Here is a 23,741-nt window from a genome sequence, read left to right as displayed (position 1 = left end):
CTACTGTTTGCTGCTGGAGGGAAACATCCACTGGTGCCAAAGGCAATGCCCACCCTACAGTGAATAGCAGCTTGGGGGGGGGATTTTCACCAGTACTGCAGTAAGAGGCATACCATGATTCCTGCAATACTGATTGTGAGGTTGCAGTGGCTATTTATGGTTGTAGATGGAGGCATGGCACTTGAAGCGATCATGCCTAATTTGGCCCCCAGAGGCCTCCTTCTACCTGCAAAGGTGTTTTGCTTCGTAACTTCAATAGAGGGGGAAGCTCTGTGCAATCATCCCTTTGCCTATATTAATGAATTAAAGCATTAATATACTGCTTAATGCCAAAGCAGACTTCTAAGTAATTTACAAGGTATAAAAAAAATCTCCTGTTACACAGACCTTAAAATGTAAGCATCCATAATTAAAGTTCACAGTAAAACAACCCCATTAAAATATTAAAATAGAAGCATCACACAATTAAAAGGTAGGATAAAGCAATCCCATTAAATCAATACAGCTATTAAAACAGGAGACTCGGGTTGAGAGAGATGGGCTCTGTATAAGAAGGAACAAGCCAAATTAGACATGCATGGATAGGAATAATAATAATAATAATAATAATAATAATAATAATAATAATAATAATAATAATAATAATGTCAAAGCAGTCATGAGTTGAACGATTTGGATTGAGGCTGCAGCATTGAGGGATGGAGACTGAACCATTTCTGCTCTGCTGTCCTTTTCCCCATGCTGGTATTTGACACATTCAGAGCCTCTCCAAACCTCAGCAATCAGAGGGAGCTACCGGTAAGTGGGGCTGTAGAGTCCTGTATCTCCCTTTGTGGCTGTTTTGCACACTGTGTTCCTCCCTTTTGGTCATCCAGTGATGAATGCACATGTGTGAAGACACCTTAAATTGTACAAAGGATATAAGGTTCCCCATCGTCAGTGCAAAGCACAGCAAGAAAAGATTGCAGAAGTCCAACGAACAGGGAATTCAATGCACTGAAAGCAAAACCTCTCTGGCCTAATGGAACCCTGTGGGCGCTTGTTTCACGCATGCACAGAAAACCAGTGTCATTCATGCAGCAGGTACAGCTTTGCAAGCACACAAATTAAACATCAACAAGCTGGCATTGGACACCTTTTCCTTACCACCATGGCATGGCACACATGATGGTAAGCATGTAAAGTCTGCAAAGCAACCCTAATTATGTGGTATTTTGGGGGGGTTGGTATTTGAACTGTACACATATGGGGAAACAGTGTGTTGTCATTATTAGTTTTAAAGTGTTTAATTGAAATATTGACAATGATCTAAAACGGATGCCGTTAAACCAGTCCAATAACCTATTAACCACTAGGTGGCACCAAATAACTATTATTAATAGAACGTCCTTCAAAGGTTTAAGGTATACATTGTACATACATACATGGTGTCATTCCTGAAGATTCATTTATATTCATATTTCACTTGCAATCAAAGCCTACTTTTTTATTTTAAAAATGCATCAAGTGGGAAACAACAATCATATGAGCGCATATTAGTGTAGATATCTGCTTTGAGATTCTTTTCCTAAAAATATGAAGTGGTATAGACATAATAATGACAATAATATTAGGGTGCATTAGTAGACATTGCAAAGAAACAGAAGATTATGTGCATTCTATTGTTGAAACTCCTATGAAAATAGTTGCGCATCGTATTTTTAAAGGTAACTTGAAGTCATATATTTTTTAAAAAACACATTCCACAGGAAATACTGCTCTCCATATTACTACTACTACTACTACTACTACTACTACTATTTTGCAATTATAGTATTTTGGTGACTGAAATTAAGGAGTTACATTAAATAAATAAAACAGAAGCTACAAAAATACATATGTCCAAAGCCCAATGCCAGCTATATCTACTGAAAAGTAAGTCCCACTGTGTCCAATTGGAATTACACACTAGTAACTGTGTTTAAGACAGTCTAACAGTGTGGTTTTCTACAGCACTAGTGGGGAAACTTTTCTCAGTGCCCAGAAATTTTGAGAAGTGTTGGTGTTGGTGGGGAATATACTTTGAGTGTGTTTCAAAGGTATCATGTGTACACAACCTAGCCTCTGAATAGATGTACATAGAATTGCAGCCTAAATTTGATTGATCTATTGTAAGTGTTATCTGCTGTAATGAACTTTGTAATTATTGCAGGTTTCAACAAAGTTATTATGGCATGCCATTATATCCAGCAGCTTATAACATAGTTTGCAAATATCAAGTGATCTTTTGGGGGGAGGGAGTGGATTATCCTTCCTATTGAAACGGCGGTGGTTGTTTTTAATCGTCATATGCCGTAGATTTTATGAAATAAGTAAACAATACATTGGGAAGCATCAGAAAGGAAGGACAGAGCTCTCTGAGTGCAACATGAGATACAACATGGTGGGAAGGTTTTAACCTCGCTGTGAATATACATTGTATATTGTAAACTTTGGAAAGTTGGGAAACTTAGAAGAATGGAATTAAAATGTGCTGTTACCGAATGACAAGTTGGTTCATAATAAATTCTCTCTTATCCATGACTTAATGGTGAATGAGGAGGCTTGCCTGACACTGACCTAGCTGAGTTGGTCTCTCCCAGCTGTGCCTATCTGGATTGCCCCCTCAGCACCCGTTTAGACTCAGGAGGTGTAGGTGGATGCTGAAGTCTTTAGGAATTCAATTTCCCTTTCCAGGCTCCCTACACATCTGAGTACCAGTCTTGGGTGGTATCTTGGGTGCTCCGGACGGATTAGGGATTCTGATAACGTACCACCCACTCTGCTACCCATCAGCACCCCAGTGAGTTGACAGACGTGCTGTTGAGAACTCCCAGGATTATTTGTTCTGGTGCATTTCAGCATCCATGCTGAGACTGATGCAGCTGGGATGTGCTCAGGACTTCATGGCTTGCCATGGCAACCACGGAGTTGCTCTTGATTTGGTTTACTAGGAGAAAAAAGAAGTTGGCCTAAAAGTAGAGGGTTTTACATCTCTTTTCTTGTCATGATTAGTCAGAGTACTTCCTACTGGTGTCTAGGTTCACAGTTACTGTTCTCTGTAAGGATGGAGGACCTATTAGAATGGTTCACCCCTCGAAGCGAGTGGATTTCTGAGGGATTTCCCAAGCAATATGACCATACAATGCATAAAGGACTCCAGCGGGTGATAATGTTGCATCCAACTGCTCTCGCCCACTGAGCAGAGCCCATTCTTCTGTGCTGAGGGAAACTATACTTAGAATGCAAGCAGAGAAAATCCTGCAATAAGTCTGATCAAAGACACAAGGAATATCGTTTTAAGCTGTGTTTCACTTATTTTGCATTGTGTTTTAAAACTGGTATTTTTATTCTGAGACGGGCCCAGATACATCATTGTTCTAGGGAAGCCTATAAATAATGTTGGTGTGTGTGTGTGTGTGTGTGTGTGTGTGTGAGAGAGAGAGAGAGAGAGAGAGAGAGAGAGAGAGAGTGAGAGAGGGAGAGGTAAACATTCACACAAACCTTTTTTTTACTTTCTTTTATATTACTTTACATTTACTGCAACTATAAATCAGAGCCTTTGAGAATGAGTAGGATTTAAAAACACAAAGAAACGTAAAAAGCTGATTGTGGTATTATTGCCATGCTGCATTCGAGAAATCTCTCCAGCTGTTTATGGACATTTCTCATGTAGCCTTCCTTCATTGTCACCTCACTTGCTCTCTGGTGTTTCTGTGTCTGTCTTGAACCTCTCCAATTCCTTGGGTGCTAATTACTTTTGGTTATGCAGAAGAAGTGGTGGTGCTAATTATGAGCTACTCTGAATGTTCAGAAGAAGCACAGAGGTGGGGGAGCACCAGTGTCTCACATTCTCTCTCTCTCTCTCTCTCTCTTTCCATTTGGGTGTTATCCAAAACAGGAAGATGCTCAGTTTTCCTTTAGGGGCTGCTAGCATTTGAACTGGCAACCTTCAGCTGTGCATGCAATTATCCTGTGTGATAAGCCACTGAACAACATCTTTCTAGGGCTGTTTAGTATCTTCTAGCCCAGGACTGGCCCTGCTGGCCATTGGATCCTCCTAGTAAGAAACAGTTATACAGTATTAGGGATTTCTGTTCCAATTAAGCCTTTCTTGACCAACAAGATCTTGCAGGGTTCTTTTTTGTTTGGTTATCCTCCAGTCCTTACTTCTGCCTTTGTTCTACGGCTGCTGGCTTGCAACAAGTGTTTTCCCATGGCACAGCTCTCACATCCAGAGAGAAATACTGGGATTCTCCCACCAATGGAGATGTGTGCCTCTACCCTTCAGCAAAGGCCTAGAACTACCAGGAAAGGAAGTGCAAGTCGCTTGCTCATCCTCTCTTGAAATTCTAGTGGCCACTAGAAACTACCATTCTCGGCATCTTTGTATACCACTTGGAGACATTTTCTTGGTCAAGTGCCTTATAAATCTTCTAAATAAAAATAAGGGAAGCATGCAGAACTTAAAATTTAAAACAATACGAATTCCAGAGAAATTGTGCAGCAAAAGGAAGTATAGTTTTCCTAGGGAAACTTGCGGAGTATTTAACCAGCCATCTATTTCAGATATATGTTTTCTGGGAATTATATGGGACCATGGCCCAGTGACAGCAATGTAACTCATGTATTTGGGGTGGAGGTGGGGGGTTAGCCCAGCAAGTGCAGTGTTCAGTGAGCAAGACAGCATGTTAGTAACAGTAACCATAGAAGTGATCATCCAGAGGAGACCATGCAGTGTACTATAGTTCTTCTGAGTTCAATAGGACTAAATCATTTACAGATGACTTTTCTAGGCAAGCTAAATCCTAAGTTAACAAAATTAAGTCCCTGTTGGACTACTGCCCCTCATAGTGCCTCCCCTTGTCCGTTTTAACACACCAAAGGCACTTAGTTGATCAGTCTGTAAGACACTGGAGATGCCCTTCTGTGCAAAACACTGTTATATTGGTTACAGATGTCAAACCACTGAAACAGAACACTAATTGATAAAGTGGTAAAGGGAGAGATGTAACATTAGATCTCTGCTTAAAATGGTACGCAAGCACATTACATACAAACTACCTTTCTGAGATGGCTCATATGAACTGCTGTCTGTCCAAATTCACTAAAGTCCATGTCAATAGCCTCTCTTTTTAAACAGTCTTTGCCTCAATAAATATTGGCAGTCTTCAAGCCAGTCTTGTTGAGGTTTTTGCTGCCATGGACAAATATGGCTAATATTCCACCATTTGCTGTCAAATTGAACATCCTCAGGTTATTTTTATTACTTAAATTAAAGAATACTTTTAAGATGACTTACAGCAATATGATGATGGTGGTGGTGGTGATGATGATGATGCAATTTATATCCCACCATTCCTCCCAAAGGAGCCTAGAGTGGCAAACAGAAAAGTGATAAAAACAATACAATGCAATAATAGTAATAATAATAGTAATAGTAATAATAATAATAATAATAATTTATTATTTATACCCCGCCCATCTGGCCGGGTCTCCCCAGCCACTCTGGGCGGCTTCCAACCGAATATTAAAAACAGTACAGCATCAAATATTAAAAACTTCCCTAAACAGGGCCGCCTTCAGTTGTCTTCTGAAAGTAGAATAGTTACTTATTGCCTTGACATCTGCTGGGAGGGCGTTCCACAGGGCGGGTGCCACTACCGAGAAGGCCCTTTGTCTGATTCCCTGTAACCTCACTTCTCGCAATGAGGGAACCGCCAGAAGGCCCTCGGTGCTGGATCTCAGTGTCCGGGCAGAACGATGGGGGGTGGAGACGCTCCTTCAGGTATACAGGACTGAGACCGTTTAGGGTTTTAAAGGTCAGTACCAACACTTTGAATTGTGCCCGGAAGAGACACAATATATTAAATACATTAATATATAAAAATATTCAAACATAAGGTGTGCCGCTTGTTTCTAGAACAAGGATAGCTTAAGGAGATCTCTCTGTCCCTCAAGCGCAGAATATTTACTTGAGTTCAGGCCCCTGCCTCTGGCCTAGAAGGCTGAGTACATTTCAAATCAAGAAGATGTAGCTGTCTTCTGAGGCTGGAAAAGGTCTCTATTCAGAGTGGAGTGAGGCATCAGTGGAGCGACAAACCACATGGCTTTTAATATTTGATTTTTTCTTCTTCTCTGTTGGAGCAGCCCGGTCAGATGGGCTTGGTATAAGAAATATTATTTATTATTATTATCATCCCGATGGACAATCATAGGCTAATAAACAGTCAAGTTTCTGGGTTTCCCAAAATGTTACAACCCCATGTTAGCTCCTTTACCTCAGAATGGAAACAACACTGGAGATGTAGAAGTTGTTGGTCTCTCTGAAGGAGCAGGCCTACAGTTTGGGTGTACTCCCAGATCCATCTCTGTCACTAGAAGCCCAAGGGACCTCTGTGGCTAGCAGTGCTTTCTACCAGCCATAGGATCTAACTCCTAAGGGCCGAGGTCCCTTTGCCCCCCTTCCGATAAAATATTTGAGGGGGCCAGCCCCTTCCAAAGTCGATGGGCATTGCCATTCAAATGGTGTGCGTATACCAGGTCATGTGACTGGTTATGCGGGGTGGGGCATACCTGGCGCCCCCGCCCCCAATTTAGTCAAGTTGGCACCCCTGTAACCAGCTCCAGGTGGCATGGCAGCTGTGACCGTTCCTGGGCTGCAATGGCTTGACCACAGTGGTTCATGCTTTGCTAACCCCAAAACTCGATTAAATGAAATGTGCTTTACGTGGGGCTACTTTTGTATCTGGGCTGGAAGCTGCAGCTACTGCTGAACGTTGTGGCCAGACTGCTCAAGGAAGCAGGCTGTTGGCAATATGTTATCCCTCTGCAGAGAGAGCTGCACTGGTTGCTAACTTTCTACTAGGGCAGCTTCATAGTTTACTGTGTTAATACACAGAACCCTAGAGGGCTTTAGCCCAAAGTGCGTTAAGGACTGGCTCCTTGATCACTGAGATCCTTTGATGTGGCACTTCTTGTGGTTCCCCACATCCCAGGGGTTCAGTTGGCCTTTCCTAGAGCCAGTGGAACTCCCTGCCAGAAGACATTTAACAGGAATTATCCCTGCCATCAGGATAGCTCAGTTAGTAGAGCATGAGGCTCTTAATCTCAGGGTTGTGGGTTTGAGCCCCACGTCGGGTGAAAGGGGGGTTGGACTAGATGACCTTTGAAGTACCTTCTAACTCTATGATTCTTTCAGATATCACCTGACAGCAATGCTATTTAGACAGGCCTTTGAAATGTGATCCAGCCAGTAGTCACAGAACCTTTCTCTGATCTCACTAGTATTTTATTGTTGTAATTTTTGTATGGTGTGCATTCTTTGTTGTATTTCCACAAAAGTCTCATTTAGATATACTTACATAAATAAATAAGCAAGCAAGCAGGTTTGGGAGAAGTGATAGGATGAGAGATTAAACCATCTAGTTATATCAAAGAAGGAGGGGATTTTGGGGGGGGGGGGTAAGGTCACAGAGGAGTAGTAAGTTTAGAAGGTGAATGCCATGTCATAAACTTTGACAGCTGCTGACTCCAAGTACTTTCCCTGTTGCTTATTTGCCCAAAAGAACAATTTATTTCATTATATACTTGCTTTCATAGCCCACCTTTTACCATATGTCCCCAGGGCAGGTGACAAAAATATAACAATTAAAACTGTACATTTGGAAATCACTTGGAAATAGAAACCACAAAAACAATCAGTGTCAAAAAAAAGATAACAGTAGGACAGAACTGTAGCACAGAGCAATGGAGAACAATTAGATTCGTCTCACACAGCATTCCAGTATCACCAGACCACTTCATAAGGGACAAATTGCCTCCCTGTGCTTGAGCTACATGTTCTGTGGCTCTCAAGCCCCAACATTTAATTTCTGTTTGCTTGCTAAATGGTTCTTGCAGACTATCGCCAGCACATAAAGCCAGTGCTCAACAATCTGCGCTGACTGCCCATTTGCAACCAGGCCAGGTTCAAAGTTCTTGTATTAATTTATGAGGCCCTTAACAATTTGGGCCAGGATTCCTCAAGAATTGTCTTATTCCTTATATCCCTGCCCAATAATTGAGACCTTCAGGAGAATCCTGAGTGCATCACCCAAATCCTCCCAGAGCTTTGTGGGCCCAGTTTTATGGAACTCCCAGGTGAAATCAGACAAACAAAATCTAGCAAATGTGGCCTAAAAACGTCCGGTGCCAACTGAAATCTTTGTTGTTGTTGTTCCATCAGGCATTTTAACTGAAGTCTGATTTTATAGTGTAACTGATTCTTATTTTAGGTATTGTATCTCTGTAAACCACATAGAGACAAGTAGTTACCGGTAAGTGATATATTCGTTATTCAAATAAAATAATAAAATAAAATAAATACACGTTTTTATTCTTTAAGAAGATGAATCTAAAACACCAGACATTTTAAACTTTGTTAAAGCCATGCCTGAGGTAGCAGTCACCACCATGCTTAGTTTAAAAATAACTTTCATCATGATGCTAAATTGAATACTAGGAGTAAATTTTGGCAGTGGTGGCACAAGAAAAAATGGGAGGAAGGACAGAAGGGGTATTGTTTCAGAAATGGGGGACAAGTGAGGAGCTGAACCCCTTGTTTGGGGGCTGCTTTTCCATGCAAATTTTGGGATCTAGCAATGAAATCCCACTTTTAATCCAGTACAGAAGATGATGCGATTCAGGTGCTATTGAAAATTCATTTTGAATATTTGCAATCCTTACCTACTTTAATAGGAAGTTTCCTCCACATTAAGGATTTGTGTGGTTAGGCTTTGGTAAGTATAAAATCCACACACACCTGAAATATTGCTAACGTTTAGGAATATGTTCAATTTATTTCTCAACTGCAATGATCTTTCACTAGTTCTTGACAGCATAATCTCCCCCTTTCCACAAATACTTAGGCACTACTTTTAAAAATGCAGCAATATGTTTCCCCAAACTTGCAAAGGCCATGCAATGCAGGAATACGGGATGTGATGGGTAGAATGAACTAAAGTGAAGCAGCTCTCAATAAGCTGTACAATTGCAGGTATTAAAACATAAGCCCTCTTTGCCCTAAGCAAACATGCCGAATTCAAAGGGAACAACAAGAAGGCATCACCTCCCCCGGTTTGTGTGGTTAAATTACATTTATCAAACAAACAAGTCGAGACTCGCTTTTGGTGCCTGTTACCACCCAAAGAGCTCACCCGGAGGAATCTCCACATTGCGAGAGATGTTGGACCAAAACGTGGTTTGCTTGAGTCTCACTGAAGTATTTCTGTATCTGGTAGAATAAAGGCTTCCTTCCTGAAGCTGTTAAACCACTTGCTCTTCTGCTCCATCTCTCTGAAGCCCTGGTAAGCCCTGCTGAAGCAGCTCAGCTGGAAGCAATACCTCCCAGCACAGAGCATCTGGCAGAACTTCTTCCGCTGATCTTGGAGAGATCAGGCTCACACGGAATTCTATACTGGATGAATACCAACCTAGATGCTGATGGTGGAGGAGTCTGTTTGTGAACTGGAGATGCCCACCTTACGAGAAATCCATCCAATCTTAGAAGCCAGGGGCACTTATTTGTTTCCAAATCAAAACAAAAATTGCACTGACAGAAAACTGATAGAAGCTTCAGATTCCCAGATAATGGCAGCCCTAATAGGATGTTTGGAAATCTCCTCTTCCTAGCTACCAGCTGATAACTCGCTGGACTCCAATTTTAAATTAATTGTCTTGCGTGCTACTTGTTTTTCTGCATTATAAATTGCCTTGATTGCTAATTTTATTCCAGTTGTTATTATTGCCCTAGAGTGTGTTTTGAATGGGGAGGGTTTGCTGTATACATTCATGAACACTTTCGTTATTGCTGTTGTTGTAAGTGTTACATAGTTTAAAATGTTTTTTTTAAATGTTCTTGATGTCTTTAAATGTTCTGAATATGTTTTATTCTATTTTTAATTGTATTGCTTTTACTTCATTGTTGTTTGCTGCCCTGGGCTCCTTTGGAAGGAAGGTTGTGATATAAATGATAGATAGATTAATGGAAAAATCAAAGAATGCATAGCATTCCGTTAATCATTCAAAACCCTTCCAATAAAACTGACAGAACCTCATGGATCTTTTTGGTGTCTGGGCAGCTGGTGATCTTTAAATCTAACAAGCTCTTTCCCACCTTCCCTTTTTGCTATGTACTGTCAGCTTGATTAGTGGGATTATGTCAGCCAAAAGCAGGCATGGCCAAACTCCAGCCCTCCAGCTGTTTTGGACTACAATTCCCACCATCCCTAACCACTGGTCCTATTAGCTAGGGATGATGGGAGTTGTCGTCCGAAAACATCTGGAGGGCTAAGTTTGGCCATGCCTGGCCTAAAGATATACATTTGTATTATTGTTTGATGTTTTCTTTAAAATGTATGAAAACCCCAAAGCAATGTAACACCAAAATGGTGTAACTGTTTTCTGGATTGTGTCCTAACATTTTTTTAAAAGTAGCCTGCATTAAAGTGTTTTGTTTTGTTTTTTTGCTGGGGGAGGGGGGGCAAACACCAAACGGACCACACAGAAGCAAGCAAGCCCAGACCAGGGAGTGCAGTACCATCAGCTCCTGAAGGAACCATCAACAGCCTGGGAAAACTGTTGGGACACCCTTTCCCTCACCTTTTGGGGGGTTACTAAAGGCAGAACTGTGTGCCTTGAGAGAAGGCAGAAGAAGAAGCTGAGGTCAGGAGCACATCCCATCAGCTCCCATCAGTCACCATGAAAGGACTCCGTTGGACTATATTTTACCCCAAAGAAGGGAACTCAGATTTTGAAGTCAAAATATGCCAAATGCAATACCCCCTTTGTTTTCCTTCTGCCCCCTTGTGATGGCCTCCAGCAACTTATAGATACACACACACACACACACACACACAGTTGTCTGCAATAAAAAAAACATGATGCAACTATCAACCAATAAACTCTAATACAATAATTCATTCTTTTAATGCTTTACATTAGAAGTGAAGTCTCCACAGTAAAGAAATAGTGTTATGTGCCAGACCAGTACTTATATTCAGTAAAAGCCTGGGAGGCAGAGGTGCAACTTGAATAAAATATGGGCGGGGCGGGGCAGGTAAGCCCCGCCAGGTAAGCCCTTTCCCTAGGAGTTGGCTCTTATGCTGGGAGGACAGATTTGTTTTTAAGATATGCCCAAACTCTAATGTGGTTAGTGCACGCCTAACTGGGGTGGGCGGGCTCTCCTTTATTGTAGGTGCCACCTCTGTAAAGGCCCTCCGACTACCTGGAGACCCTTAGCTGATCAGAGCACTGAACTTCACTCACAGGTTAGATGTTATATATATCTTCAAGTGACAATGAGAGATTGGACAGAATGCTGTGGGCTATGGAAAAGAGAAGCGGGAATTCCTGCAGGATTTTTGCAACTGCAAACCTATGCAAAATAATTTTGGAGTAGGGTGCCGTAGTTGGACTAACTGCTGAGTTAACATGTTTAGGATTGGATCGTCCATTGTGTAAGTATTTGAAGAAAAGTAGTAGGCTGTGTACACAGCACACATAAAGTGCACCCTTGCCCCAGGAACTCTAGTTTATCCCTTACAGAGTTACAATTCCCAGCACCCTAATAATAATAATAATAATAATAATAATAATAATAATAATAATAATAAAAATAATAAATTTATTACTTATACCCCAGCCACTCTGGGCGGCTTCCAACAGAATATTAAAAACACAATAAAACATCAAACATTAAAAACTTCCCTAAACAGGGATGCCCTCAGATGCCTTCTAAAAGTAGATAGTTGTTTATTTCCTTGACATCCGATGGGAGGGCGTTCCACAGGGCAGGCGCCACTACCGAGAAGGCCCTCTGCCTGGTTCCCCATAACCTCACTTCTCAGTGAGGGAACCACCAGAAGGCCCTTGGAGCTGGACCTCAGTGTCTGGGCTGAACATGGGGGTGGAGGGGCTCCTTCAGGTAAACTGGGCCAAGGACTTTAAAGGTCAGCTTTAAAGGTCAGCACCAACACTTTGCATTGTGCTTGGAAACTTACTGGGAGCCAATGTAGGTCTTTCAGGACCGGTGTTATATGGTCTTAGCGGCCACTCCCAGTCACCAGTCTAGCTGCCGCATTCTGGATTAGTTGTAGTTTCCGGGTCACCTTCAAAGGTAGCCTCACGTAGAAAGTACAGTTCCCAAGATTCTTTGGGGAAGATGTGCTTCAATCTCATGGCATTTCAGATGTTGTTGGACTCCAACTCCCATGAGCTCCAGCCAGCACGGCCAGTGGAGAGGTGTGATGAGAGCAGCAGTCCAGCAACAACCCAGAACAAGCAGGAACAGCTGACAGTTTTGGTGAAGGTGGAAGGGATTTGGTGTCACAAAAAAGATGGCCAGCACCATATGTCTGAAGACGGGGCAGATTGTGTTGTACACAGCTGGAACAGCATCAGTATGTTATTACATGAACACCACTAGGAAGTAGAGTTAAAAGTTGAAAATGAGGCTGCATAGCATGACTTTTCCACAAAGAATCATGGGAAGCGTAGTGAAGGGAATTGCTCTGTGAAGGGTAAACTGCAGTTCCCAATGTCATGTGCTTTACATGTGAGTCTAATTGTCAGGGAAGCATAAGATGGATAAAGGGGGTGGGGTGCCAGCTCTCATTAAGATTTATTATTACGCGGGTTTTGTAGTCCCGAAGCTTAACGACAGATGGTGGTGTAACTCCACCAATTTAGTCACTCCTTTGCTGTTGTTAAGGAAGAATTCCCCTTGATTTGATTTCAGTTTTTCAAAGCCAGCGTGTTCTTCCCTTCCCGAACTATCTCCGTTAACAATTGGGGGCGGGAGGGAGAAGTGGGTGCGTGGGTGCGCAGAGAGGAATAATCCCATTTTGAAGAACAGCCTGTTTATTGTTTTGTTCCTTGCCTTTACAAACAATCATAATGAAAAATGGCAATCTGATCTACACCCAGCCGCAAGGAAAATACATACATTAAATTAATTAAAAGAAGACGTTTGAAATAGGGTTGTTTGAAGCGAGGAATAGAATGCAACTCCCCGATTGGACTGAAAATATCAAGCCCAAAACAGGAACAAAGGCGGGCGGGGGAGGACCCAGTTTGTATTTAAACCAGAAAGTGAAGGGGGTAATTCATGCTTAATAACCACTTTGATTGGGGTGGGGCGAGGGGGGAATTGTTTTGTGTGTTTTACTGCGTGGTGCACTTTGCCATGCAAAAACAACCACCACCACCACACTGTGCTCACTCCCTTTTTTGCAGGTCAACTTCAAACTAAGTTGTTCCCACTGATTTGCAAGTGGAATCCTTACTCCCAAGAAAATGTACTAAAGATCAACCTCCCAATTCAGTTGCAGAAGGGCTGTGTGTGTGTGTGTGTGTGTGTGTGTGTGTCCGTGTGCGTATGTGTGTGTGCGCGCGCACACACACACACAAACGCACCTCATCTTGCCAGGTGGGTAGTATCCCCCTTGAGTAGAACAGGGCGATTACCTGCGGGAACTGGGGAGATCTGAAAGCTCTTCTTTGAAACAAAAGGCAGTCTAAAAATTCTGAGTTAAAACTAACGAGAAACGAGAAACTCCAAGAGGCGTGAGATTTGGGAACAGGTTTTGAAGCAAGGGGACGATTCAGACTCCTCTGTCTTTTCAATGGGGGGCGGGCGAGGGTTGGACTCGGCGGCTGCATGTCAGAAAAGCACGGTCGGATCAAGCAGCCAAACGAACTTGGCCGCTGTCTGGGCTCCAGGCTGGGCAGCTCCTGCGCCTTTTTATGTTTGATCCGCGGCTTAACTCGTCACACGCACAAAAAGGATGGCGAAAGGAAACGGTGACTCTCCCCCCCCCTCGCCGAAACTGTGCTCTGGACATGCCTGCCGGGAGATCGGGACCTTTGGGGATAACATCCACACACTGCCCCGGAGCCTTCTCGCCTGGCCTGGGCGCCGCGCTTGGGAAGGAAAGAGAAAAGCACTACCTTGCGCCCCAAGGCTGCCGGCTGCGCGTTGCGAGCGAGCGAGCTGCCTGCTTTCCCGCTCGGTGAATTATTTCGTTTGAAGGTTCACGGGAGTTGTCTGGAGGCACTTAAGATCTGCCCAGAACTGGAGTATTCGTTCTCCGTTCATCTCGCCCCCAGATTCCTCTTGATGTCTGGCGCCCACTGCTTAGAGAAACTTTATTATTATTATTATTATTACTGTGGTTTCCTCAACTTCGAGGAACCCCCCAGTCGCAGGACTCACGCCCTGATCCTAAACAAATGAGCATGGCAGTAGAATAAAATAAAATAAACTATAAGTGCCTGAATGGTTTCAAGGAATCCCTACCATGTATGCTTAGCGACGCAGCCTAACGCTCCACGGCACATTTACTCGGAAGTAAGCCCCGCTGCAATCGCGGCCGGATAAATGCATTTAGGGACGAGGCGTGGGACTGCTTAGAACTCCTCTCTTTGAAGTAACAAATAATCAAAGAGGGGGAAAACAAAACAAAAAGAGAGAGCGCAAGTGTCCCATTGGAACCAGTGCGTCTTTCCTCCCAAGTAAACGTGCCTCTTAGGCTCGCGGTGCTAACGAGCCATCAAGGTTTATGAGCAACTCGGACAATTAAAGAAGGCGGAGGTAAGACAAAAAGAGTTGCGAGAGGCAAATGAAGATGTTTTACGACCACCCATCAACAAGCACTCCGCGCCTTGCAGCAGTCAATAGCCTGGAGTGCGCGTGCCCTTGGGCTGAACTTTCACCTCTCGAACCCGGTGGAGCCCTATTGGTTGAGAGTTAGCAATCTGGGTAGGAGAGAGCCCTCGGCTCTCAGCAAAACCTGCGTCCTGCGTACGGTACCTCCTGCTTTCTCTTCCCCCGCCTTCCCTTGCCTCTCAGACCTGAGCAAGGGAGGGAAGGGTAGTCTCATCTGCTGCCCAGGCGCCTCCAAACACACTCCGAAAAGTATGCCAGAGGAATGGCGGGAATAGTTGCTTTGCAGAACGCACATTTTAAAAACAAACAAACAAAAAAAACCCACCAATAATTGTCCAAACATGAGACGCACACGGTTCAAATCTTTGCACCTTTTTGCACTTCTCCGGCAGTGGAACGATTGCAACCCCACAAAAAAGGAAAGTTCAGCAAAGTGTGTCCTTTCCGACTTTTTTTTTACCCTCTCCGGTTTTTTTCATCCTCTCCGGTTTCTTGGGGGAAATATTGAACTTGGGTGTGTGTGTGTGTGTGTGGACAACCAGGGCAAAATTGCTTTCATCTTATGAGTAAAGATGTGGGCATCGTCCAAATCCCAAGCGAAAGGAAAAATTTGCATAGTAATTCCTTTCTGTCCTTTCAGATACTCTTCCCCACCACTATCAACTGCGCGCGCGCGCTTTCCAACCGACGGTGGGCAACCTATAACTGCGTCTAGAGAAACTTTCGCCTTAATTCTGAGCGACGATCGTGTTCCATCCAGATCTTCGGTTAATTTAAAAGAACTTTTTGAATTCTCTTTAAAAGCGCTCAAAAAGTCCCACCAACAAACTGAATCCAAGGAAAGTCCGCGAAATTTTAATGTAGGATTTCCTTTTCCACTTCTTAATTAATCACCAACCAAGCACTAGTCTTGCAAAATGATGCAGAAATATGAAAGCAAGTTGAACGATTAAAAACTTGCGATGCGGGTATTTCATTCTGTTTTTCTGCTTTTAGAAACTTTCTCACAGCTCCCCCCCAAAAGCCGGAATACTTGAATTCATTTATCTCCATTCCGCTTCCATATGCTACGCGGTTTGAAAAATCGGACGTGCGAATGTATTTAAAATTAAAGTACTGCATTGTTGATCAGGCTTCCCTTCCCCTGCTTTTGGGGTGAGGGGCAACAACTGTTAGGAGCTGGAAACACGATCCGTGGCTGAAAGGTGTTGGGAAGGATATGCGACTGTTGCCTGGCCGTTTTCATGGCTCTGCAAGGCGTGTGTGTGTAAAGCGCAGCGGGAAACTCCTTGCCAGACCAGAGCAGAAGTTACAAAGCACTTTCGGAGTTGTTCGCGTTGCGTGCAGTAAAACTAGCTTGATGTGCCACCACCAGACTCTAGGCTTTTGTGGACGTTATTAGCCATTGCAATGCAGGAGATGGATGGGCTTTTAATTGCATCTCATCCAAAAAGTTTCGTCGTCTTTTCTTGAGGAAGAGCGGGCGGGCGCTCGGTGGGCCTTAGTCATCAGCCTGGAGGCCAGCAACTATGGCGGAAGGGAAGGGGGTTGTCGGTTCTCTAGTGTGCGAAACCGAAGCTCAGCCAAGGGAGCCAGTTTCGCTCTAGCAGCGAGTTCGAACCGGCCAGGCGGCCGCGCGCGCAAGGCTTTCATTTGCCACAGGCGCGCTCAGCCTCGGAACGCGCGGAGTTCCAATTAAAACCGAAGTGCCACCAAGCATGTGCAGTGTGCCTCCCATACTTACTCGACAACAGACAGCGCTTTCTGACATGGAGTTACTAAATGTCCTTTTCGGGAAGTCCACCCCACCCCACTGAACGAATAACTTCTGAGCAGACACGCACAAGAGGGCGACATAGCTGTCAAGTTATCCCTTTTTTTAAGGGAAATTCCCTTTTGCTGAATAGACTTCCTCGCGAGAAAAGGGAAAACTTGACAGCTATGGAGGGCGATGTAAATTTGCGGTTCTGTGTGCGTTTGCCTAAGCGTAAGCCCCGCTGTGGGACCTACAAACGGGAGGGGGAAAGGGGGGCATCTAAGATCGGAGCGTAGCTGTCAGCCAGGCGTCAGTTCCATTTACCCCCGTCTCTCTCATTCTTTCCCGCCTTTAGAGGAGGAGGACGACGACGCAGCAGGCAACCTGCTGGCGCGGGATTTACCACGCTTTTCTTTGCAAGGAGAGCTGGGCTGGGTGTTTAGTGTAGCACGTGTGGGGCCACCCGCTGCCTTTCGCCTTCCTCGCTGTGGGGGTGTGCTTGAAGGTCAGAGTTGAGCTCCTGAGTTTTATTGGCATACTAAACCTCCGGAGAGGGAGAGAGAGAGGCAGGGGGAGAGAGGAAGAGAGGGAGTCTGAAACGCGCGCGCTTTGACCAAACTCTTAAAAGCGCGGCCCAAGTCTGAGATTTGCACACATACCCCTCCCCCCCCGGGCCAACGCTTCAAAGCAGCCTTTCTAAAGGGCTCTTGCAGTCCTTCCTGTCCTCCTTCTGAGAAGTCGCCCCCCTTGCTCCTTTTGGAGTACTAGCCGAAAAGCTGCTGTGGCGCAACCAATTTGACACGACGCTTTTGTTTTCCCCTCTCCTGTTTGCTAGACTGGTTGTGGCGCGAGAGTGGAGGTGGGGGGAGAGCGAGAAAGAGAGCGAGAGAGAAGAGCAAACAACTTCTCGGGTGGTTTGTTTACATAGCAGGTGGACCTGACGTCAAGGAGGACGCTTCACTGCGAATCCTAATAATATCCTGCTCCGCGAGCAGGACTCCTTGCTCGGGAGAAGGCTGGCAAGCGGGGAGGCTGCAGCATCGGGGGCGAGGGAACGTTGCTGGCTTGACCCCGCCACACTTTTTGGGGGGTGGGGCGGGAGTGCTGGTGGCGGCGGGAAGAAACTCGCAGCCCCTCCCTGGCTTAGAGGAACACAACTTTAGGAATACAACCTACAGAGCCGTTGCCACCCCACTCCACCCCAAAAAAGGGGGGGAGAAACGTGCGTGCACACGCATTTTTCCTCCCCCCCCCCAAAATTCTGAATCTTTCCACAAACACACACACGAGAGGCAGCTGCACACTCCATCCAGAGAGAGGGAGCCAGCCCCACACCCGGGGGGAGGGAGAACGCGAGAAGCAGCGCGAGCCTCTGAGAGAACGCGAGACCCCGCGCAGCTGCTGCTCCTGCCTCAGCTTTGGCGGTGGTGGCGGCTGCTTGCTGCTGTTCGGTCGGCGGCTCCTTTGCTTTGCTTGCTGCCGCCCAGGCCCCGGGAACCGCAGAGCCAGCGCCGCCTGCGGAGGAATATCCAGCCCATTCAGAGACGCTGCTGCTTCTCTCTCTCTCTTTCTCTCTTGTTGTTGTTCGGTTCGGATTCCCCCTCCCACCCGGCGGCTCCTCTGGCGCGTCCTGGCAGCAGCAGTGGCGGCGGCGGCGGCAGCAGCAGCAGCTCCTCCTGCAAAACACTTTCCCCTCTCCCTCAGTGTGTTTGTATTTGCGTGTGCGTGCGCGCTGCGAGCGAGTGCACCTCCTGCCTGCCTCTCCTTCTCTCTCTCCCCCGCCGTGCCATCTCCTCGGGACTCTGCTCAGTCAGTGTGCGCTCCTGGTAAGTTTTTAATATATATATATAAACTATTCCCCTCCCTCCCTCCCTTCTCTCTCTCTCTCTCTCCTTCCCCCACCCCACCCCTTCAGTCTGGGGTTTAACTACAGTAGTTACTTTCCTCCTGCCCTCACTCTCGGCTCCCCTCCCCCTCCCGCTTTCTCTCCAGCTGCTCCTGGCTGCAAGAAAAGTTTGCCTGCAAGCCGCCGGGAACATGGCGTGTCCATGTGTCCAGGGTGACATGTGTCAAGGTCTGTTCTTAGCAGGTGGCGAACGCTGTGGCCCACTCCTGCCCCCTCTTTTCTTTCTTCCGCCGAAGCAAACGCCCACACTGAGACTTAATTTTGCATGCATCTTTGTTTTTCCGGGAGGGCTTCTTGGTTATAAATTAATCGAGGCAGGGTGTTAACCCCCCCCCCCATTTTAACGTGCCCGATCTTCGGCTCGTGTAGCAACACCCCCCCTCCAAAAGAGCCTCGTGGCACCTCAAAGACTTATTGTGCTTTGAGTTGTAGTGGCCCGCAACGTGCATTTGATGCAAGACCTTGAGGTGCTACTGGACTTGTGTAGGTGGGTGTTTGTATTCTTGCATGCACCTTTGTGCGCTTGAAGTACAGGGGAAATCTGCAAACTCTCGAACTTGGCCTGCGCGGACTTTTAACAGTTGCTCACTAAAAGTAAAAAGTGTATTAAAAACCATCTAATTGCCGGGTGTTTTAATCAGATCTTGAGAAAACGTGGCGTGATATTTCAGAGAGAGAGTGCTGTTTTCTCCCAGCCTGCTCCTCTTGTGTCACTCTCGGGGAGGTGGAAGCTTAAGAGTCATGGGGCGGGGAGCACGTGTGCCTTTGGGAGAGCAGCGAGACACCCCCCCTTCCCTCCATGCCAGACAGACCCTTATGCAGGACGGGGAAAGGGAAGTTGGCATCAAGAGGAGGTGGAAAGACGGGCCTAGCTGTGACACTTGGGGGGCTGTAGTAGCAGTATTCACTGACTTCTCTTCCTTCCATCAGTTAGTTGCACGTGTAGGGTGTTTCGCCTGTACCCTCTCTGGCCAGGACGAGTTACTGCACATTCCTTTCATTTATTTATATATTTAGTTAGTTTGCTGCCGTTTGCTTCGGTCTCCTAACACCACCTTTTTCCTAGGTGGTGTTTTTTTTTTAAAATATATATATTGTGCTTGCTGGAGAGAGTGTGTTCACCTTGAACAATAGCAACAGAAAACCTTAGCCTGCAACGCTAGATTAATAAATAATAATGGTAGACCTGTATGAAGCTCTGGAGGCATACTTGGCTGCCTTTGCTGTGGGAGAGTCTTCTCCTGAATTTCACTCTTGAAATTCAAAACGCAAGAAAGTTGTGAAAGTTTAATTTTAAGAGCTTTCGAGATCAAGTAGGTAAATGGCTCTAAGGCATGTTGAGCTTTGTTTATGGAGTTGTTAGTGTGAGGACAGGGAAGGTGAGAAATAAAACAAAACGCTAGCTGCCTTTTTTTGCTTGAGTTTCTGAGTGATTACCCAAACATAAAAAGGTCTTAGTGTAAGGATGAATAAAAAATAGGGCAGAGTTCCCGGTGAAACCAAGGTAGCTCTTTGATGTAGATTCTGTGTCTAAGTATGTAACTTTGCACTAAAACATTTTACCAGGCTTTTCAATAACTGGACTTAAATTCTGTACAATAGCTTTTGCTCCAAATGAAGATGTGATCTGCTTTCATTGTCAGAGTGAATTTTCTGCATCTGGGTACCTGTTCTACTGAAAACAGTTGATTGTGGGATCAAGTTGAAAAGAACCCGTACATTTATAACAGATGGCAACAAATGATTAGGAGTGAAGGTCACTGGGCTTTAAGGAAAAGTTACTAAAGTGACTATTCTGCACTCATAGTGCATTCACAGTGCAGAAGAAAGAGTTCTTTTTTGAAGTAGAAAATGAAATATGTTACACAACTGAGTGTAAGAGATTTCAGTGCTCCAGTGATCTTCCTCTTACATAGATAGTTCAATTCCTATCATTTTTTCTCCCATAATTTCATTTAAATAGTAATGGAGTCCTATGCATATTTACTCTGAAGTAAACTCCACTTTATTCAGTGGGACTTACTTATGGGTAAGTGTGAATAGAATTGCAGCTTGATGCTTGTGTTACTCCACAACTCAATTCCACATTCAGGAGTTTAGGATCACAGTGTAAAATAATTCATGCCATATTTTTATTGTTCCTTTGCTGTTCTGGATCCAGATATTTGATATATACTTGATATACTTCAGTTGGATGGATCAAGTTATTAGTCGCTCTATAGTGAAATGGGGAAGTGGAAGAGAGCACGCTATTAATTGACGATAAATCACAAAAATATTACCTGTAAGGTATTTTGCTGCTGCTTCTCTTCTGCTTCAGATAAATGAAACCTGTCAAGAAAAAAGTATTGTGCCCAATAATATTACAGTGCATTAATGTTTAAAGTAGTTTTGCTAACACTACATTAAACATACAAGTGATCTCTTTTATATACCAGTATATATAAAGGAGTGACTCTTTAAAGTTAGACTTTAAGTTGCTATACTAGCTATATTAATTTTAAAGAACATACAATAAACTGTTTGTAGTATGCACACAGTTCTTGCTACTGTATGCACAACTACCATTTTCAAAAGGATCTTGTGGTGTGCAAAATTATAATTGATAGTAATATTTTGCACAAGCAAATATAATTATCTGGAATAACTACTTTGTAAAGACTCGTTTTCTTTCCTTCACATATTAAAATTTGACATGTCCAAAATATGTGACTGCCAACTAATTTTTTAAAAAATGCTGTCTGTACTCTTACAGATTATCTAATACGGGCCGTTTAAACAATTGGTTGTGGTATTACTGACTATTTTGTATAGTAAGCCTCATCTGTTGAAGATCAGTCCATGCTAATGAGAGCTCTACAGTATTTGTATTCTTCATTTTGTGGCTGTGCCATACTGGAATCATATGAAAACACACCGGAAACTTTATTATTTGCCGGTTATTATTATTTACTCAGGTTTTTATGATGGTTGCTACTAAAAAATATTGAGGCGACTTAAAGTAGAAAAATCCGACTGCCTGCTTGGGCTTCCTAAACGTAGTTTCTGGAAATAAAGCCTATTAACTTCAATGGAATTTACCTGCCAAGAGGAAGCGGTTATTATGATTTTATTGGTAACTGAAAGAAAATGAATAAATGTGTGACTTGCAGTGCATATATACCTCCTGTTTTTTTTAAATATGTTTCCCCTATATTTTAAAGTAGATAAGATTGCAGAATAGCCATACAGTATGTGTAAACGGTTTGTAACTATATATGTCTAAAAAATAAACGTTTTGTTAAAACACTTTGCAATGTTACGTTTTGGAATCTTGCTGCCAATTGTTTATTCTCCTTAATCTTAAACACGTTACCAATGTCAGTGAGACTTAATATACTTGGAAGTAAACCCCATTGATTGTGGTAGAGTGTACTTCAAATTTTTGCCTAAGATTTAGGTGCTCGGTAGAATGTGACCATACTTTAATTACCACAAATAGTGGAGGTACATGGGAGAAGATAAAAAAGTACTGCTAGGCCACTGAGTGGTAACCAAGGAAAGAAGGGAGGTGGGGTACTCTGTTACGGAAGAACACAAACTAGTGCGCCTGTAGGCAGTATTGTTTCCAAGTTCTTTCTAGAAATGTGATATAAAGCTGGTTTATTTAAAAGTTGAATTGAAAATGAGACTTACATTCAGATATGGTGCATGTTTGTAGGCAGTGTGAAAACCCTATGTATAATTTTGAAAGATGCATGCTGCATGAACTGTTAAAATGTGATGGGTTGACCAGAGTACCGGTCTCCTGAGTGTTGTGTTGTTTGTGTATGTCACTTAGGCTTTATAACCAAATTAAGTTAAAGCAATTCAGTTTAGACAAATTTACAGCTGTCTTAAAGAATGTTTATCCTGTTCCAGTGAATGAAACTTGGAAGTAAATGGGGTTACGATTGCTGCCTTGTAAATATATTTAGGATCAAAGTGATTCAGATCGTATTTCAGCTTAAAATTATACTATCTGATTGTTGTTAGGCCTGTTGTTCTCTCTCTTTTTAAATTAAGATAATTGTTTCTTAACTTGCTTCTCTGGCACACCAAAGTTATTTTTTTAGCATTTGGGAACTAAGTGTTACTGTTTACTACGTTAATATTGGGGTAGGTTCTTGGTAAGAAATGAATAATGTGTCTTTGTGTGTTGTCTGAGTCAAATTATGAATGTGATGTTTACTTTTGTGAACTGAAAATGATTTAGGACACAGGTCACCGAGAAGTACTTTGGTATGATTGTCAGTGGAGAAAATTGCAAATCATACCAGTTAAACTTGGAATGCTATCAGTTCCATTACAAATATTGAATACTAATTTTGGGGCACTCAAACTGATTACTCTTCTGAGGCTTTTGTCAATGGTGTGATAGAAATAATATATATGGTCTATTGTACGAGTCCTGTGGCATATATCTCAACTGTCCTTAACACAAATACACAACACTGAATAGTTTAGATCTAGATTTATATTGTATCACTGCATAATTGTTATTTTTCATAGATGATATAGTCATATATAAGCTTTTAAAGCTGAAATGGTAGAATTAAACTCATTCTTAAGCAAATGCCGACTTCAATCTTAAGCACACGTACTAGGGATTGGGGAGTAAATCCCATTGAATTTAATGGGGGTTGCTTCTCATTAAACTTCGAGCTGTTACAGTAATCATTGCATGTAATAGTTCCACAGTATGCCTAACATACTGTATTGCTAGTGCACTCTATATTATGCTTTTCCATTCATGTGGCAATGATTTTCATGTAGAAAATTCATATTGTTTGAAGGAACCCTTACTTAAAAATACGTTAGATTGTATACATAATAAGTTTAGTGCCCCTTGAAATCAGCAGGACAAGTTATGTCATGATCCTTTACTTAGCTGAGGCCTAATTTCCACTGACATAGGCTGCCGTACCTGAGTGCAAGACTCATTGAACTCGGTGGGACTTCTGAGTATATGTGTAGGATTGCACTGCGGATCCAATCTGCTTAGGATCAGAGATCAGTCAACATTTAGCTCTGCTTAAGCCCATTGACTTCAATGGGTCTAAATAGGATTGACATTTGACTCATTTTTTATAAAGATAATAAAATGACCAAATGCTTTTAAGGTGTCAATTTTTTAGAGCAAGTTATGAAAAACAGGATGATGCTGATCACCAAAACTCACGTAGTAGAAGACTAGAATTCAGCGCTTCCTTGGCGCCTTTACAGAACGCTGTGCTAAACTACGCTTAGGCCTTCTTTCTCCCCAAAGTAAATACAAAGGACTCTGTAATAATCCTGACGGCTGGCACTTGTAATCTGTAGAGGATACCAAGGTC

General features: G+C 43.5%; 1 protein-coding gene across 8 annotated transcripts in view; it reads left to right on the top strand.

Moving 5' to 3' along the window:
• The first annotated feature begins 17,480 nt into the window (after positions 1-17,480).
• FOXP2 (forkhead box P2) overlaps positions 17,481-23,741 on the top strand; it is a 346,296-nt gene continuing 340,035 nt past the window's right edge. For 3 of the 8 annotated variants that reach the window (XM_035128708.3, XM_035128702.3, XM_035128701.3), the window contains exon 1: positions 17,484-18,307. The gene's annotated coding sequence lies outside the window, so the exon portion shown is untranslated. Of the gene's footprint in view, positions 18,308-23,741 lie in introns of all 8 variants that reach the window. The other 5 variants (XM_088651865.1, XM_060279591.2, XM_088651864.1 and 2 more) reach the window with 3 other exon arrangements.

This window comes from Zootoca vivipara, chromosome 9, assembly GCF_965207765.1.
Source record: "Zootoca vivipara chromosome 9, rZooViv2.hap1.1, whole genome shotgun sequence".
Classification (NCBI taxonomy): domain Eukaryota; kingdom Metazoa; phylum Chordata; class Lepidosauria; order Squamata; family Lacertidae; genus Zootoca; species Zootoca vivipara.
The sequence above is the reverse complement of the archived record's forward strand: the minus strand, read 5'-3'. Positions and strand labels throughout refer to the sequence as shown.